The 20,074-nt window shown below is 45.3% G+C and overlaps 1 pseudogene; it reads left to right on the top strand.

Annotated features, from left to right (window-relative positions):
- Positions 1-17,881: 17,881 nt before the first annotated feature.
- On the top strand, positions 17,882-17,939 carry LOC117531667 (annotated as a pseudogene).
- Positions 17,940-20,074: the final 2,135 nt, after the last annotated feature.

The following is a 20,074-nucleotide window of genomic DNA, read 5'->3' as shown; positions in this document are numbered from 1 at the left end:
AGATACTCTATCTCACTCACAGAGTTTAGGTAGCTACGCTGCACTGTGTTGGTATATGGCATTAGAGAACATAAAGAAGGAATCATATCCTTAAACCTAGTTACAGCGCTTTCTGAAAGACTTCTAGTGTAATGAAACTTATTCCCCACTGCTGGGTAGTCCATCAGAGTAAATGTAAATGTTATTAAAAAATGATCAGACAGAAGGGAGTTTTCAGGGAATACTGTTAAGTCTTCAATTTCCATACCATAAGTCAGAACAAGATCTAAGATATGATTAAAGTGGTGGGTGGACTCATTTACATTTTGAGCAAAGCCAATTGAGTCTAATAATAGATTAAATGCAGTGTTGAGGCTGTCATTCTCAGCATCTATGTGGATGTTAAAATCGCCCACTATATCTTATCTGAGCTAAGCACTAAGTCAGACAAAAGGTCTGAAAATTCACAGAGAATCTCACAGTAACGACCAGGTGGACGATAGATAATAACAAATAAAACTGATTTTTGGGACTTCCAATTTGGATGGACAAGACTAAGAGTCAAGCTTTCAAATGAATTAAAGCTCTGTCTGGGTTTTGGATTAATTAATAAGATGGAATGGAAGATTGCTGCTAATCCTCCGCCTCGGCCCGTGCTACGAGCGTTCTGGCAGTTAGTGTGACTCGGGGGTGTTGACTCATTTAAACTAACATATTCATCCTGCTGTAACCAGGTTTCTGTAAGGCAGAATAAATCAATATGTTGATCAATTATTATATCATTTACTAACAGGGACTTAGAAGAGAGAGATCTAATGTTTAATAGACCACATTTAACTGTTTTAGTCTGTGGTGCAGTTGAAGGTGCTATATTATTTTTTCTTTTGAATTTTTATGCTTAAATAGATTTTACTGGTTATTGGTGGTCTGGGAGCAGGCACCGTCTCTACGGGGATGGGGTAATGAGGGGATGGCAGGGGGAGAGAAGCTGCAGAGAGGTGTGTAAGACTACAACTCTGCTTCCTAGTCCCATCCCTGGATAGTCACGGTTTGGAGGATTTAAGAAAATTGGCCAGATTTCTAGAAATGAGAGCTGCTCCATCCAAAGTGGGATGGATGCCGTCTCTCCTAACAAGACCAGATTTTCCCCAGAAGCTTTGCCAATTATCTATGAAGCCCACCTCATTTTTGGACACCACTCAGACAGCCAGCAATTGAAGGAGAACATGCGGCTAAACATGTCACTCCCGGTCCGATTGGGGAGGGGCCCAGAGAAAACTACAGAGTCCGACATTGTTTTTGCAAAGTTACACACCAATTCAATGTTAATTTTAGTGACCTCCGATTGGCGTAACCGGGTGTCATTACTGCCGACGTGAATTACAATCTTACCAAATTTACGCTTAGCCTTAGCCAGCAGTTTCAAATTTCCTTCAGTGTCGCCTGCTCTGGCCCCCGGAAGACAATTGACTATGGTTGCTGGTGTCGCTAACCACATTTCTCAAAACAGAGTCGCCAATAACCAGAGTTTGATCCTCGGCGGGTGTGTCGCCGAGTGGGGAAAAACGGTTAGAAATGTGAACGGGTTGGCGGTGTACACAGGGCTTCTGTTTAGGACTACACTTCCTCCTCACAGTCACCCAGTCGGCCTGCTTTCCCGGCTGCTCGGGATCTGCTGGAAGGGAACTAACGGCGGCTAAGCTACCTTGGTCCGCACCGACTACAGGGGCCTGGCTAGCTGTAGAATTTTCCACGGTGCGGAGCCGAGTCTCCAATTCGCCCAGCCTGGCCTCCAAAGCTACGAATAAGCTACACTTATTACAAGTACCATTACTACTAAAGGAGGCCGAGGAATAACTAAACATTTCACACCCAGAACAGAAAAGTGTGGGAGAGACAGGAGAAGCCGCCATGCTAAACCGGCTAAGAGCTAGTAGCTGCGCTAAGCTAGCGGATTCCTAAAAACACACAAAGTGAATAATGTGTAAATAATTTAGAGGTGATTCAGCAGAGGGAGTGCTTTAGTTAAGGCACGTGAAGATTACACTGTGAAACAAATCATTATCTAGTTATCTAGATCAATCTAACTGCGCAGATTAACAGCTAACAGATACAGCAAAACACCGCTGTGCTCCAGAACAGGAAGTGATACAATACCGCAGTGAGAGCCAACCACCAGTAGAGGCAAGCAAGAGTCACCAGGATCACTCTTCTTCCTGACCGTGAAAGCGGTGCCAGACAACACAACAGGTATTGTACTCTATTGCTTTCTTCGTCACAATACAGTTTTACAAGCCTGTGAAAGTAGTCTATTGGTTCCAAATCAGTTGTTATTGTAACACATGTCAATTGACAACACGTTCCTTTCTTTAGAGTTGAAAGAATGCCACATAAAGGTGGGAGGGTTGCCATATTTACAGCGGCACAAGAAACCCTCATTGTGGATATGGTTCGTGAGAACAACCTCATCAGACATACACAGTGGACATACTGTGTTGCTCAGTGGCCTACAGTACTTCTGGACAATACTGCGCTACCTGATTGACTGTTGTTCTGAACACCTGTGCACTTTCACATTTTCACAGAGGATATTACAGTTGGACGCGATGGCCAGACCTCATGAGTACCTCTTCCTGGATGCGGCTGGCTTCAGTCTGTAGAAACGAAGGCAAAGAGGCCGTAACATCATTGGCCAAAGAGCCATCATTGAGGTTCCTGGCCAACTGGGGGTAATATTACTCTTTGTGCGGCCATGAGTTCGGAGGGGCTTGTCCACCGGCATGCTGTTCTTGGGTCTTACAACACCCAACGTCTCCTCACCTTCCTAGAGGAGCTAAGAGACATCCTCCTGGACCTCCACCAACACCATCCTGTGCCCACACATCCCATTTATGTGATAATTTGGGACAATGTCAGCTTCCACCCTACTCCCCTTTCCTGAACCCTATAGAGGAGTTCTTCTCATCGTGGAGATGGAAGGTTTATGACAGAGAACCTCCTAAAGGCAATGGAGCTGGCCTGTGTTGACATCCCAGTAGAGGCCTTCCAAGGATGGATTCGCCATTCCAGGGCGTTTTTCCCGCGGTGCCTGGCAAGGGAGAATATAGCCTGCGATGTGGATGAGGTGATGTGGCCCGATGCAGCTCAGCGATATGATGCCGCACAGTGATTGTGGTGTGTGTGTGGTGTGAATAAAGTAAATAAAACAACTTCACACCCTGAACATGTTTTCAAGGGTACTGTTGTGTGCAATAGATTCTGTTTTTGCATTGAGTTGTGTTACAGTAGTGTACATGCAGTATTTTCTATAGATTTATACTCTTCATATGAAACTCACAAATCTAAATGCCTAATCCTCTACAGAGATTTAAGAAGATCTGTTACTGTAAAGTTTCTAGAAATATGCATTGGCAGTTATGAAACAAAGAACCTTCTCACAAATTGAGCATTGTGTTTTCAATTGTTTTGCTGTAGTGTGTAATGATGTGTATAGTGTTTACATTTTTGAAAGCTTCGAGCTGCTCTTTTGGTCTGAAAGTTTGAGTTTTGAAGTGCGAAGGTGTGGTTGTGTTTGTGTAGCTTTAGAAAAGCGTGTTGTGTTTAGACATTGGGGGAATGGAGACATGGAGGAAACGTTTGTGAAATGTGTTTTAGCATTTGAGAAAAACTGTATTAACTTCATTTTGGTCTACATTGTAGGCTAGCAGCCCATTTTTGTGTTGTCGGTACCACTTAAGGTTATTAAACACTTGTAATCCAGCGTCAATATGCCGTGGTCTCCAGAAAAATCTACAACAACCACCTCAAAGTGGTGTCTGTAGCCAGGTTGGGTTCAATTAACAATAAAACAGGGATCAAAATATGAAAAATGCTCCAACCATGTTGAATTATTTATCTGATCATAGGGATTCCAAAAAGGGATAGTTTCTTCTACCGACAGTCTAATGTTATTCATTAACAAGAGCATTCAGAGATTGCTGACATTTTGCTGTTATTGCTAAAAAATTCAAAAGAGAGAAATGAATAATCGAACAAGGAAAAACCGGGCTGAACATTCATACACACGTTCACATTTGGATTTTTGTGTAGTTTTTGTTTCCTTATCTTTACTTTTTTGTATTTGTATGTAATTGGTGTTATTACTTTGAATATTGAGTACTATAGTGTGTGTATATATATATATATATATATATATATATATATATATATATATATATATATATATATGGACTGCTGTAGATTTGTTTTTATTTTAATTTAATGTATTTTAGAGAAATTATTACAAAATTACATTTTTGATTATTGTAATGACTTTTTTCTCTTTTTAAAAGTAATGAATCGAAGCTGAATGCAGATTTTGTTGAAACAGAATTTCATTAAAACCAAACGTTTTAATTGATAGAAAGTGTGGATTATTTACTTCAAAGGTGTCACTAATTAAAAAATAAGGCTAAAAACACATTTGGATGAAGCACTTTTTGTTAAGATTAATTACGAACGAACGGAGTCGGCAGTAAAAGACCGGAAATGAAATGTAATCCCATAAGGCTGTGCGAAAAAGTAAATAATGCATTTATTCACATTGCTTTATGAAATATAAAGCAGGTTTAATTATTATTATTAACTTCATGTTGGTCTACATTGTAGGCTAGCAGCCCATTTTTGTGTTGTCTGTACCATTTAAGGTTATTAAACACTTGTAATCCAGCATCAATATGCCGTGGTCTCCAGAAAAATCTACAATAACCACCTCAGAGTGGTGGCTGTAGCCAGTTTGGGTTCAATTAACAATAAAACAGGGATCAGAATGAAAAATGCTCCAACCATGTTGAATTATTTGTCTGATCATAGGGATTCCAAAAAGGTATAGTTTCTTCTACCAACAGTCTAATGTTATTCATTAACAAGAGCATTCAGAGATTGCTGACATTTTGCTGTTATTGCTAAATAATTAAAAAGAGAGAATAGAATAATCGAACAAGGAGAAAACCGGGCTGAACATTCATACACACGTTCACATTTGATTTTTGTGTAGTTTTGTTTCCTTGTCTTTCATTTTTGTATTTTGTATGTAATTGGTGTTATTACTTTGAATATTGAGTACTATAGTAATATATATATTAAGATATATATAATATATATATATATATCTATATATATATACGAGGTCTGTTAGAAAAGTATCTGACCTTTTTATTTTTTTTCAAAAACTATATGGATTTGAATCACGTGTGATTGAATCAGCCAAGCTTGAACCTTCCTGCGCATGCGTTTTTTCACGCCTGTCGGTTGCGTCATTCGCCTGTGAGCAGGCTTTGTGTGAGCACTGGTCCACCCCTCTCAACGGATGTTTATTGCGAATAAATGTCTGAACGATTTGGAGCTTTGCTGCATCAATTTTTTCCAGAAACTGTGAGAGACCTCCAGGTGGTAACCATTCGAAAAATTCAAATAGCTTTCAGGGACGATTTTATGGGGATTACAGAGATTAAGGAGTGCTCCAGCCGGTTTAAAGACCGCCCACAGCTGCTGAGAGCGCGTGGCGCTCTGAGCGCCGATCGACAGGCTCAAACCCACTGAAACAACCAGATCATTTCCAAAGTGAAGGCTTTGTTGATCCGGGACGTCGTCTGACTTACACAAAATGGCAGGAGACGTGGACATCAGTACTTTTTCGGCACATTCCACTGTTACAGGAGTTTTTTTCATGGAAAGAAAAGCGGACGGATGCGCCACAGAGCCGTTCATGGCGCGGCACAAAACCACCTCCGTGTTGGTTTCACAGGACGGCTTTCAGATGGCTTTCAGATGGCTGTCGGTGGGTTTTCAGTCGGGTGACTAACCGAGAAATTGTGGATGAGCTTGGACATGCCAGAACATGTCCTGTGAGGCTTCATCACGGTGTTGCTTTGCGCGGCTCCGTCCCAATGCGCGGAATTCCTCCGCTCCTCTTTCCATGACAAAAACTCCTGTAACAGTGGAATGTGCCGTTAATTTCCAAACTGGACGCTGTGTTTTATCCGGGATGTCCTCTGACTAGCACAGGAATTGCAGAAGACGTGGACATCAGCACTTTTTCATCACATTGAGACAGACGTGTGGAGGAATTCCGCGCGTCGCGGTGGAGCCGAATGGCGCAAAGCAACGCCGTGATGAAGCCTCACAGGACATGTTCTGGCATGTCCAGACTCATCCACAATTTCTCGGTTAATCACACGACTGAAAACCCACCGACAGCCATCTGAAAGTCATCTCAAAGCTGTCCTGTGAGACCAACACGGAGGTGGTTTTGTGCCGCGCCATGAGCGGCTTCGTGGCGCATCCGTCCGCTTTTCTTTCCATAAAAAAAACTCCTGTAACAGTGGAATGTGCCGAAAAAGTACTGATGTCCAAGTCTCCTGCCATTTTTGTGTAAGTCAGACGACGTCCCGGATCAACAAAGCCTTCACGTTGGAAATGATCTGGTTGTTTCAGCGGGGTTTGAGCCTGTCAATCGGCGCTCGGAGCGCGGCGCGCTCTCAGCAGCTGAATATTTGAATATTATACTTGAATATTGAATACTATAGTATATATATATATATATATATATATATATATATATAATTTGAATACTTTGAATATTTGGACTGCTGTAGATTTGTTTTTATTTTAATTTAATGTATTTTTAGAGAAATGATTACAAAATGACATATTTGATTATTGTAATGACTTTTTTCTCTTTTTAAAGTAATGAATCAAAACAGAATTTCATTAAATCAAAGGTTTTAACTGATAGAAAGTGTGGATATTTACTTCAGAGGTGTTATTAATTATAAAATAAGGCTAAAAACACATTTGGATTAAGCACTATTTTTCACATTTTTCATGTTTTATACCATAAACTCTCATCTTTTTTATTTTAAGATGTATTTTACAGAACAACAAATATATAGTACATAAAACAATACAGTATTGTGTAATAATTGTGTAACAAATACTGTACTGTAATGCCACGTTCACACTGCACACGACGCAACGCCACAAATTCGTTTCCTTCGCCTGGCGTCGGACGCGCCACCATCGCCCGGTGTGTCGCTGTGCTTGGGCAGAAACTTTTGCTGCGAAAATTTGCCTGCTTCATCCAACAATTCAGAATAATCAAGAATGTCCATAACTAGCCTGATATTATTTGTTATATGTCTCTTTGACATGAATCCAGATTGGGTTTCTTCAATAACTGAGTCCAGTACCTTTTTCAGTCTTTTAGCAAAAATTATGGCAAAAAATTTTATAGTTGTTATTTAGTAAGGATATTGGTTGCCAATTATCTATAAGGGTTGTGTCCTGGTTTGACTTAGGAATCAGAGTAGTTAAACCTTGTGTCATAGTTGTTAGGAGTTGTTCCTTGCTAATACTTTCAACAAAGTCTTCATACAGAAATGGAGTAAGTTTGGTAAAGAATGCTTTGTAGAATTCTGAGATAAGTCCATCCGTACCCGGGACTTGTTATTTTTTAGTGAGTTAATGGCATCTTTAACCTCTCCAGTTGTAATGGCATTGTCACACATCAGCCTTTCATTTTCAGTTATGGCTTTAACCACTAAAGAATTTAAGAACGACCCAGCCCTTGCTTGACAAAAGCCAGAAGAGTACAACTTTGAATAAAAGTGACCACAGTAGCTAGATATCAGGGTAAAATCATCTGTAAGCACCCCATCAATATTCAACTTATTTATATTGTTTACAGTAGAGTGATATTTTTCAAGATTAAAGAAATGGTGAGAGTTTTGCTCACCTTCCTCAAGCCACTTGGCTCTGGACCTTACAAAAGCTCCTTTGGCTTTATGATTATATATTTCATCCAGTTCAATTTGCCGTTTAATCAGCGTTATTTTATCTTCTTCTAATAAGGTATCAGGGGGTTTGGATGATAGATTAATGATGTCTGATACAATATTTGATCCTTTGTTTCTTGACTTGGCCAAGTCACTGCTGAATTTTCGAAAGAATGCCCCCAACTCAACTTTGAAAAGTTCCCAATTTGTACAAAATTGTTCCTCATCTTTAGCTTTAGACCAAAAATAAATTATTAGATCTGTAACCTTTTTCTTTACTGCTTCATATGTTAGTAAAGAGCTATTAAGCTTCCAGTATACAGACCGGGGAAGATTCACTCAAGAGTTAGAAAAGTTTAACTTGATATGTATGGCTTTATTATCTGTAAGACGAGTGGGAAATATGTCCACATCAATATTTTTCAAATCAGCCAATTTTTGGTTGAAATCCCTGCCCAATATCAAAGTGGTGTTTGGAAATTTTGTTACCCAGCTAATTGAAGAATTTTCATAAGATAAAATAAGATCATAATTTTCCTGTTTAGAATTATAGCTGTAAATATTGCAACTTAAGAAAATTCTAATTCTAATTTTTTTAATGTCACAACCCCTGCTGAACGTTCTGTACCATGGGACATCCATAATGTGTCGCCCCACTGCGATTTCCAAAAAGTGTTATCATTGGCAGTAGAATTAGATTCTTGGACAAAGATAAAGACTGAATTAAATTGTTTAGCAAAAAGAAATAAAGCTTTGCGTTTAACATTGTTTCGTAAACCCTAGTGTTAATAGACAAGAAAGATATAGAAGACAGATTTAGATAAAGAGATAAAGTATCAAAATACAAAATTTAGCAATAGAGAGAAGACAAAGCCTCTCAATAACTCTTAGACTGTCATGACGGGCGGCTGCCCGACACCAGGAGCGGGTGGACCCACAATACAAACTCCCAAACCAGGCTTTGAAGTATAAGTCGTCGTGTTTATTTCGGGCAGAGGTTCGATACACAGGTTGTCAGAAAATGGAGCAGAGGCACAAGCAAGGTGGGGCAAAAACGCAGTCATCTCCAGGCAGGGGTCTGAGGCACGGGCAAACACTGGCATATAGGCTGAGGCAAAAAGGCGCAGTCAAAAAACACAGATTAAGGAACTGGTACACTGCATGACTAATCAGGACAGACAACAAAAAGGCTGGAGAGTGTGCTGGAAGCGACAACAATCTGGCGAGGGACTGTGAGGGTTTATATGAAAGTGGACTAATGAGGGACAGGTGGCGATAACAAGGTGCAGTGAGGAACAGTCTAGAAGGGGGTGTGGTTAATGAACAAAGATAACGCACAGACAAGATTGTGAGAACAGGAGTGCACAAACTGATGTGATGTAATAGACAAAGATATGTGAACAGGTGCCAAGAGGGTGAGTAAATGAAAACACAAAGCAGACTGGGACAAAGTGTGAGAGAAGAGCTAGTGGAGTAACATGACGTGACAACACAGACAGAGATGCCAGAGGGATGAAAACATAGAGCAGGTGCAGGTTGGAGTGAAACACAGAACTAAGAACAGAGCTACTATGGAATATAATATTACTATGAACAAAAGTAACAATGAAAACTTAGGGCAGAAAAACATAGCTAGGAACCAGGCATGACATGACAACTGATCAGGAGACATGAAGCAGAATACTAAAGCAAAACTAAACAAGTGATAACATAATGAAAATACAACTGACTGAAGAATACCAAATGAAAACCAGATGACAAAATCAACAAGATACCAAGACAACAACACCAAAATACCAATACTAAATGTTGTGAAAGTGTCGTGACACGGACCCACAACAGGGGGCGTAAATGAACGGACAATGGATAAGCCAAAAGTAACAATTTAATGTTGTGAATCACACAACGACGTACAGACAATAACAATATAGTGACTGTCAATCATACACCAGGTGACGTGTGGGCAGGCTCGACGATAGAAGACACCTGGCGAGAGAAGGAGCCGGATCCACACAGCTTCCACTGCCAACGGAGCTGAAGAACACCGGAGCCGCCAAGCCCTACGCCCCAGGTGGCCGCTGTCTTCAGCAGTCAGACCCGGTACTGCTGGCAGAGAACAGAGACAGTCCTGATGAGTGTGAGGTCGCACACTCAGTAATCCCACAGTCTGTATTCAGAAAGGAGGGAGCACCTCCACCTCCAAACACACACTCGTGCAGCTCCTGTCTAACCACTTATCTGGTTGGGGTGTGAAGCGAAGCCGTCGCTGATCACACCAAACGCCAATCCCACAGATAAGGACACACCACAGGAAAACGGCTGCAAAGAAGTTCAGATTATTACTCAATGTTTTGAGTCAGCAGAGAAAGTTACCTGAATGGTAGTTGATTTCTCGGCGGGGAGGTGGAGTTGCAGTCCGGCCTTTATGATGGTGGTGATGAGTAGTGTATGAGTGACAGCTGGTACGGATGATGTGTGACAGCTGTCACTCCTGGTCGCTCCGACGCCCTCTCGTGCTTGAAGCCCGCACTTCAAGCAGGGCGCCATCTTGTGGTGGTGGGCCAGCAGTACCTCCTCTTCGGCGGCCCACACAACAGGACCCCCCCCCTCAACGGGCGCCTCCTGGCGCCAGACCAGGCTTGTCCGGGTGACGGGTGTAGAAGTCGGCCAGGAGGGCCGGGTCCAGGATGAAGCTCCTCTTCACCCAGGAGCGCTCTTCGGGGCCATAACCCTCCCAGTCCACCAGATACTGGAACCCCCGGCCCTTTCGACGGACGTCCAGGAGCCGGCATACCGTCCATGCGGGCTCCCCGTCAATGATCCGGGCAGGAGGCGGCGCTGGTCCCCGGGCACACAGTGGTGAGGTATGGCAGGACTTGAGTTTGGACACATGAAACACGGGGTGTATCCGCAGTGAAGCTGGCAGCTTCAGCTTCACTGCGGCCGGACTGAGGACTTTGAGGATGGGAAAAGGTCCGATGTACCTGTCTTTGAGTTTGTGGGATTCCACCTGCAGGGGGATGTCTTTCGTGGATAGCCAGACCTCCTGCCCGGGCTGGTATGCAGGGGCCGGGGAATGCCGGCGGTCTGCATGGGCCTTAGCCCTCGTCCGGGCTCTGAGCAGGGCAGAGCGGGCGGTACGCCACACCCGACGGCACTTCCTCAGATGGGCCTGGACCGAGGGCACCCCGACCTCTCCCTCCACCAGTGGAAACAATGGGGGCTGGTAACCCAAACACACCTCGAACGGGGAGAGGCCGGTGGCAGATGAGACTTGGCTATTATGAGCGTACTCGATCCAGGCCAGGTGGTCACTCCAGGCCGTCGGGTGCGTGGAGGTCACGCAGCGGAGGGCCTGCTCCAGTTCCTGGTCCGTCCGCTCTGCCTGCCCGTTCGTCTGGGGGTGGTACCCAGACAAGAGACTGACGGTGGCCCCCAGTTCCCTGCAGAAACTCCTCCAGACCTGGGAGGAGAACTGAGGACCACGATCCGAGACAATGTCCGATGGAATCCCATGCAGACGCACGACGTGGTGGACCAGGGGGTCTGCAGTCTCCTGGGCTGTCGGGAGCTTCGAGAGGGCCACGAAGTGGGCCGCCTTGGAGAACCGGTCCACTATCGTTAAGATTGTGGTGTTGCCTTGGGACGGCGGGAGGCCCGTGACAAAGTCCAGGCCATTATGAGACCAGGGGCGACGAGGCACGGGCAGAGGCTGGAGGAGGCCTTGGGCCTTGTGGTGGTCGGCTTTGCCCCTGGCACAGGTGGTACAGGCCTGGACATACTCCCGGACGTCGGCTTCCATAGACGCCCACCAGAAGTGCTGCCGGACCACTGCCACGGTCCTTCGCACCCCTGGATGACAGGAGAGCTTTGAACCGTGACAGAAGTCAAGGACCGCAGCCCTGGCCTCTGGTGGGATGTACAACTTGTCCTTCGGACCTGTCCCCGGGTCCGGGCTCCGTGTCAGGGCCTCCCGGACGGTCTTCTCCACGTCCCAGGTAAGGGTGGCCACGACAGTGGACTCGGGGATGATGGTGTCAGGGGGGTCTGACGGCTCGGTCCTGACCTCCTCTTCATGCACCCGGGACAGGGAGTCAGAGCGTTGTTTTTTTGTCCCGGGGCGGTAGGTGATCCGGAAGTCAAAACGCCCGAAGAACAGCGACCAGCGGGCTTGCCTGGGGTTCAGACACTTCGCGGTCCGGATGTACTCCAGGTTCCGATGGTCCGTGAAAACCGTAAATTGTACCGATGCTCCCTCCAACAGGAGTCTCCACTCCTCAAGAGCCTCCTTCACCGCAAGAAGTTCCCGATTGCCGACGTCATAGTTCCGTTCAGCTGGGGTCAACCTGCGGGAAAAGTAGGCACATGGATGGAGAACCTTGTCGGACTCCCCGCTCTGGGATAGCACGGCTCCTATCCCTGAGTCAGAGGCGTCCACTTCAACTATGAATTGGCGCTTGGGATCGGGCTGCACCAGAACTGGTGCAGTCGAGAACCGGCGTTTCAACTCTCTAAACGCGGCTTCGCACCGATCCGACCAGGTGAAGGGGACTTTTGTGGAGGTCAGGGCTGTCAGGGGGCTGACTACCTGACTGTAGCCCTTGATGAACCTCCGGTAGAAATTTGCAAAACCGAGGAACTGTTGTAGTTTCCTACGGTTCGTTGGTTGGGGCCAATCTCTCACCGCCGCAACCTTGGCCGGATTAGGGGCGACGGAGTTGGAGGAGATTATGAACCCCAGGAAAGACAAAGAAGTGCGGTGGAACTCGCACTTCTCGCCCTTCACAAACAGCCGGTTCTCTAACAACCGCTGTAGGACCTGACGTACATGCCTGACATGGGTCTCAGGATCCAGAGAAAAGATGAGTATATCGTCTAGATATACGAAGACAAACCGATGCAGGAAGTCCCGCAAGACGTCATTAACCAATGCTTGGAACGTCGCGGGCGCACTTGGTGAGGCCGAACGGCATGACCAGGTACTCAAAGTGACCTAACGGGGTGTTAAATGCCGTCTTCCACTCGTTTCCCTCCCGGATCCGAACCAGGTGATAAGCATTCCTAAGATCCAATTTCGTGAAAATTTGGGCTCCATGCAGGGGCGTGAACACTGAATCCAACAGAGGTAACGGGTATCGGTTGCAAACTGTGATCTCGTTCAGCCCTCTGTAATCAATGCATGGACGGAGTCCGCTGTCCTTCTTGCCCACAAAAAAAGAAACCAGCACCCATCGGGGAGGTGGAGTTCCGGATCAACCCGGCAGCTAACGAGTCCCGGATGTAGGTCTCCATTGATTCGCGTTCCGGACGTGAGAGGTTGTACAGCCTGCTGGACGGGTACTCAGCGCCCGGTATCAAATCAATGGCCCAATCGTACGGACGGTGCGGGGGCAGCGTGAGTGCCAGATCCTTGCTGAAGACGTCAGCAAGGTCGTGGGGGACTAAAACCTCCTCCTTAGCTGTCACACCGGGTGGAACCGAGGATCCTAAACACTCCCGGTGGCAGGTTTCGCTCCACTGAACCACAACCCCAGACGGCCAATCAATCCGGGGATTGTGTTTTAACACCCATGGAAAACCCAAAATCACTCGGGAGGTAGAAGGTGTTACATAAAACACAATCTCCTCCCTGTGATTCCCAGACACCACCAAAGTCACTGGCTGTGTCTGGTGTGTGATTAATGGAAGAAGAGTGCCATCTAGTGCTCGTACCTTCACAGGGGAAGGCAGAGCCACCAGAGGGAGCCCTGCTTCCTTTACCCATCTGCTGTCCAGCAGATTCCCTTCTGACCCCGTGTCTATAAGTGCTGGGGCGTGAAGGGTTAAATCCTCACAAAGGATTGTGACTGGGATTCGTGCTGATTTTCGGGGTTCCCCCGCGTGCGTGTTATGACCCACCCTTAGCCCAGTCTCTAAGGACGAGTGCTGCTGTTTTGACCGTTTGGGCATTCTCTCTGTGTGTGCTCGGTAGAGCTGCAGAGAAAACACTCTCCACGGATCAGCCTCCTTTGTCTCTGATCTGATCATTTTTTGGCCCTGCTCGTTTCCCTAGCAACGTCAGCAGGGGGAGCTGTTGTCACGTGGAGAGCCCTGGCTGTGGAGCGTGGGGAAGTCGGCTCCCTTTCGGACCCGGGAGGAAGAGGGATGGCTTGTGCTTGACCACGCCCTTCGTCTCGCTCCCGTCGGTGTTCTGTTAATCGGTTGTCTAACCGTATAACCAGGTCGATAAGCCCATCTAAATCCTGCGGCTCGTCCTTCGCCACCAGGTGCTCCTTAAGGACCAGAGACAGTCCGTTTACAAAGGCTGCGCGGAGCGCAACAGCATTCCAGCCGGCTCGCGATGCGGAAGTCGACTGCATACTTCGCTGCGCTCCGACGCCCCTGTCTTATCGACAGCAGCACACTTGAAGCGGTCTCGCCTCTATGAGGGTGGTCGAACACCTGTCGGAACTCCCTCACAAACTCAGTGTAAACCGTTAGGAGCCGTGAATTCTGCTCCCAAAGCGCCGTAGCCCAGGCGCGTGCCTCGCCTCGAAGCAAATTGATCACATAAGCCACCTGGCTAGCGTCTGCTGCGTACATGACGGAACGCTGTGAAAAGACGAGCGAGCACTGCATCAAGAAGTCCGCGCACGTCTCCACACAGCCTCCGTACGGCTCCGGAAGGCTTATGTATGCTTCAGGGGAAGGTGGGGGGGTTCGTTGAACGACCAGCGGAATGTCTGTTTCTGGCACACGGTCAGCAGGAGGAGGTGCTGCAGCAGCGCCCTAAGCACGCGCTTCCACCTGGGCGGTGAGAGCCTCCATCCTACGATTGAGAACATTGCTCTGCTCGGTAACTAAGTCCAACCGAGCGGAAAAGGCGGTTAAGATGTGCTGCAGCTCACCCAACACGCCTCCTGCTGGCGCCTGTGCACCTCGCTCTTCCATTGGCTGTTCAAGCGATGGTTGACGCCCCTCAGGATCCATGACGCTGGCCGAGAAATCCTGTTGTGAAAGCGTCGTGACACGGACCCACAACAGGGGGCGTAAATGAACGGACAATGGATAAGCCAAAAGTAACAATTTAATGTTGTGAATCACACAACGACGTACAGACAATAACAATATAGTGACTGTCAATCATACACCAGGTGACGTGTGGGCAGGCTCGACGATAGAAGACACCTGGCGAGAGAAGGAGCCGGATCCACACAGCTTCCACTGCCAACGGAGCTGAAGAACACCGGAGCCGCCAAGCCCTACGCCCCAGGTGGCCGCTGTCTTCAGCAGTCAGACCCGGTACTGCTGGCAGAGAACAGAGACAGTCCTGATGAGTGTGAGGTCGCACACTCAGTAATCCCACAGTCTGTATTCAGAAAGGAGGGAGCACCTCCACCTCCAAACACACACTCGTGCAGCTCCTGTCTAACCACTTATCTGGTTGGGGTGTGAAGCGAAGCCGTCGCTGATCACACCAAACGCCAATCCCACAGATAAGGACACACCACAGGAAAACGGCTGCAAAGAAGTTCAGATTATTACTCAATGTTTTGAGTCAGCAGAGAAAGTTACCTGAATGGTACGGATGATGTGTGACAGCTGTCACTTCTGGTCGCTCCGACGCCCTCTCGTGTTTGAAGCCCGCACTTCAAGCAGGGCGCCATCTTGTGGTGGTGGGCCAGCAGTACCTCCTCTTCGGCGGCCCACACAACTAAAGATCAACAGAAATGAATAGATGACAACTGAATGATAAACAATGAAAACACAATCTGGCAGAACAAGAAAAGAACTAGACAATAGCTAAAGAATGCAAAGTAACAGAGAACCAAAGTAAAATAGAACAGGGAATAAATACATGATAACTAATAAAACAGAACAGGAGCAGAACGTGGGTCAAAGAAAGTGGAAGCAATTAAACCAAAAACCTGATCAGGGCCAAGCATGACATAGACTACTATAGCCACCACGTGCTGTCAAGATCAGCACTAATAAGAACAATAACTTAACATTTGTACCTTTTTTTAATATTAAAGAAAAATCTGTATTCTTTGTAACTTAACATACCCACTTAAACATAAACAGACATCCCTATAGGGAGTAATACTAAGAAACCTGCAGAGTCCAAAGCCTGAACAAAGCACCAGGACGGCTTATGTTAAACAGGCGCACCTTCTTATGGAAATATCTCAGCACCATCGACAAATCCTCTTCCACCAATGACACAGGCCATCATCCCCTCTTCCCTTGCTTTCTTGATCTTAGGCCATAGTTTCTCACGCTTTTCTTTGTCTTCTTTTGACAGATCCAGGCTGAAGCGCAAACCCTTTGACTGCAGAAATGTGCACTTCTTAGCAGCACGCCACAGGTCTTCCTTGTGATGCCGCCACATGAACCTTAAGATGATACCGTGAGGCCTCGGGTCATCAGGGCGTCCTCTTCCCACTCGATGCGCAACATGAATAATGTCATCCATCTTATCCTTCATAGCTGGAAGCACTTCTTGGCACACAGAAATGACCTTTTCACGAGTATTGTCTCCCCTGGTCTCTGGCACTCCGTGCAACCTTAAGTTCCACTATCTTCTGTAACTCTCCAGGTCAGCAGTATGAGACCAGTGTTTCTGAGTAGTTTCCTCACACTTGTTTCACAGGTTTCAGTTGTGATGATCTTTTTATTCACTGCCACCATCTCGTCACCAATGGCACCAATCATACTCTCAATAGCGTCGCTCCTTGAAATGATCCGGTCGGCAAGCATATGGGCAGTAGTGCCAGAAACGTTATCTTCTGCGTCATAGGATCTTGACAAAGAGGGTTTCTTAGCAAGAGGAGGCTTAGACAGTGTGACGGGAAGTGGAGGAAATTAATCTTCACTTGCCACTGCAGGTGCTGTAAAATCCATCTTATGGCCATAGTCATGCTCGTTAGCGAAGACGTTAGCTGTACTCTCCACGCTGGGTGAATTTCTTCGGACTGACTTGGGCATCTTCAACAACTTACAGTTACAAAATTGTGAAATTTTGTTAAAAAGAGCGTCTATATCGTAAAATTTCAAAGTTCACTTGGCCATAAGGCATGTAAAAAATGTACTTTTGTGCCGAGAGCTTGACAAAGTCCGCCTTACCAGACCGCCATCTTGGCCCACCCCCCAGCACTTTTTGTTAAGATTTAATTACGAAACGAATGGAGTTGGCAGTAAAGACCGGAAATGAAACCGTAATCCCATAATGCTGTGCGAAACTCACGAAGCCATTATTGTCATTTTAAAACCGTCAGTGAGGTTTGTGTGCTCAGCGGTGTGTCATGCTGGTTGGAAACAGAAAGCCAGTGTGCTCTTGTTTCTGTTGGGAAAGTGTAGTGACACGGACCCACAACAGGGGGCGCAAATGAACGGTCAATAGATGAGCCAAAATATAACAATTTAATGTTGTGAATGTGCACAACGAACATACAGACAATCTCAGAATATCATAACAGTCAATCCACAAAGGTGACGTGTGGGCAGGCTCGAGGATAGAAGACGTCTGTCCTAAGAAGAGCCGGAACCACACGATTTCCACCACCCCAGAACCTGGTGAATACTGGAGCCGCCAAGTCCCGAATTCCCAGGTGATCACCGTCCCCGACTGTCGGATCTGGTACTGCTGGCGAAGAACAAAGACAGTCAAGTGTGGGTGTGTGTACACCCAGTAACAACAACGGTGGGAATGCCACCTCCACCTCTCACTCAATAACTTGCAGAGTACTGTGGATTCCTCAGGGGAAAAGAGTTCCTTCAGCGCTCTCACAGCTTCCACCGACGGAGGAACTGGTACTCCTGCAAACACTCACAATATACAAATATTACAATTACAAAACGGCTGAGGATATTACCTCCAATGAAGTATGATATCTCGGCAACGAGGTGGAGATGACGTCTGGTCTTTATGGAGTGAGATGATGTTGAGTAGATGGGTGACAGCTGTCAAGAGGTAATGAGCGACAGCTGTCACCCCCGGCTGTGTCCATGGCGGCAGCGCCCTCTCGTGCCTGAAGCCCGCACTTCAGGCAGGGCGCCCTCTGGTGGTGGGCCAACAGTACCTCCTCTTCTGGCGGCCCACGCAACAGTTTCTCTTCAAACTGTATAAATCTTTCGCCTTTTACTAAAGATTTCTGTGGAGAGAAAGATAAAGAGTTCAGGGTTAGGGTTAGGGTTAGGTTTAAATACAACAAAATAAGTTAGGTTAGGGACAAAATAAATAATGTATTTGGAGCAAGGCGTTTCCATGCTGCTGGTTTATTTATCCACGTTGGTTCTTCAGAATAGAAAAGGTTCTTTGAGATTCATGATTATCTTCTGAAATGTGTGATTTTTTTTTTTTTAACTTAATGTTTTGTTTAGTTTGTGAGCTAACAGACCACTTTGGTCTAATCAGTAAAAATGCACATGATGGGGGCAGGGCTCAACATTTTGACTAAATTTACAAAATAAATATAGAGTTTAGATTTTAGCAATGCAGTGCACCTAAAATTTAATTCAGAAAAAATAAAATTAATAAAATTAATTTGTTCTCCCATTGGGCTGCACGGTGGCTTAGTGGTTAGCACTGTTGCCTCACAGCGAGAAGGTTGTGGGTTCAATTCCTGTGGCCTTTCTCTGTGGAGTTTGCATGTTATCCCCATGTTTGTGTGGGTTTCCTCTGGGTGCTCTAGTTTCCTCCCACATCCAAAGACATGCGGGTTAGGTGGATTGGAATCTTTAAATTGTCCTTAGGTGTGCGTGTGGGTGTGTCTGTGTTTGTTTGTCTGTTTGTGGCCCTGCGGCAGACTGGCGTCCTGTCCTGAGTGTACCCCGCCTCACGCCCTATGACTGCTGGGATAGGCTCCAGCCCCCTGCGACCCTTAATTGGACTAAGCGGTAGAAGATGGATGGATGGGTGGATGTTCTCCCATTGTGCTTTCCATTAAAAATCATGTCTGTGTCACAAATTACAGTGATTTAATAACTAAATACATGAAACGTGCACTTGTACGTTTTACTCGTGATTCTGATTTCTTGCAGTAGTTTTACATGATTGGTAACCAAAAATATCATTGTGTGAATGTCTTTGAGTCATCAACTGCAAATTAGAAATATTATTTTGATTTTTGTGTAGTTTTTGTTTCCTTTTCTTTCCTTTATTTGTATTTGTTCTTATAATTGGTGTATTACTTTGAATATTTGCAATGCTGTAGATTTATTTTTGGAGAAATGATCCCAAATAAATAACGTTTTTGCTTATTGTAATGACTTTTTTAAACAGTAATATGACAATTTTGACTATTGAATTCAATGTGAAGTTATTCGTTATGAATTAAAACTAAATGTAGATTTTTTAAAAACAATTTCATTGAAAGCTAAAGGTTTAACTGATAAAAAAGTGGGGAGATTTACTTCAAAGGTGTTCTTAATTATTATTTACCCATGTAGGGTTGTCATTATAGAAAAAGTTATTTGCAGATTATTTTTGGCTGTTAAAGAGTTCCGTGGAGAGAAAGACAAAGATTTTAGTTGAATTTTTTGATGCTTTACTCATTAGTAAAGCTTCTTTAACTGTTGAAAACAAATGTGTTTGCAGCGTGAGATTCATAGGGATTTCAAAAAGGTATAGTTTCTTCTACCTACAGTGTAATGTTATCATTAACAAGTCTTCCATGCCCTATTATCTATCTGTTGTGCAAATCTGGCGAGAATCCTTGACGTAGTTTTGATATAATCCTTAAAAGCCTATAAAGTGAAACTTGATCCAGGATCCAGAATTCACATCTGGTGTTGCCGACCAAACAGTCCCCAGAAAAATTGGTCCGCCCTGCTCTCACTGCGCATGCATCATTATCTGCGGGTCACGGATTATCACCTCGTTTCTGCTTAAACCTGCACTCCAGTCATCATCTATCTCAACGACAGATATCTGAAGCTTTTGTACAACAATCATTTCCACATAAATTCAGCATTATTTCATCATAAAAGATGGAAGAAGCGATCAGAGGGCCACGGCTACATGAGTTGCTATCTGATGCGTTCACTGCGCGTCGGTCATTTCAAAGCGTCACAGATTATCGTGTTGTTTCTGCTTAAAACTGACTTTAGAATGATTTAAGAGGTTTTACTTTGTCATCTGATGGTTATTAATCCATTTGATCGCTTTGGGTGAAGAGACTCCGAAATGACGCATGTGCTGTGGAGGCAGGGCAAATCAATTTTTAGGGGGGACCGTTCAATCTGCAACACCGGATCACCTCCAAAATTTAATGGAGTCTTCCATAGCGTAATATGCATCT

This window comes from Thalassophryne amazonica, chromosome 18 (assembly GCF_902500255.1).
Source record: "Thalassophryne amazonica chromosome 18, fThaAma1.1, whole genome shotgun sequence".
NCBI classification, from domain to species: Eukaryota; Metazoa; Chordata; class Actinopteri; order Batrachoidiformes; family Batrachoididae; genus Thalassophryne; species Thalassophryne amazonica.
Note: the sequence above shows the minus strand (reverse complement) of the source record. Positions and strands in the feature narration are given on the sequence as shown.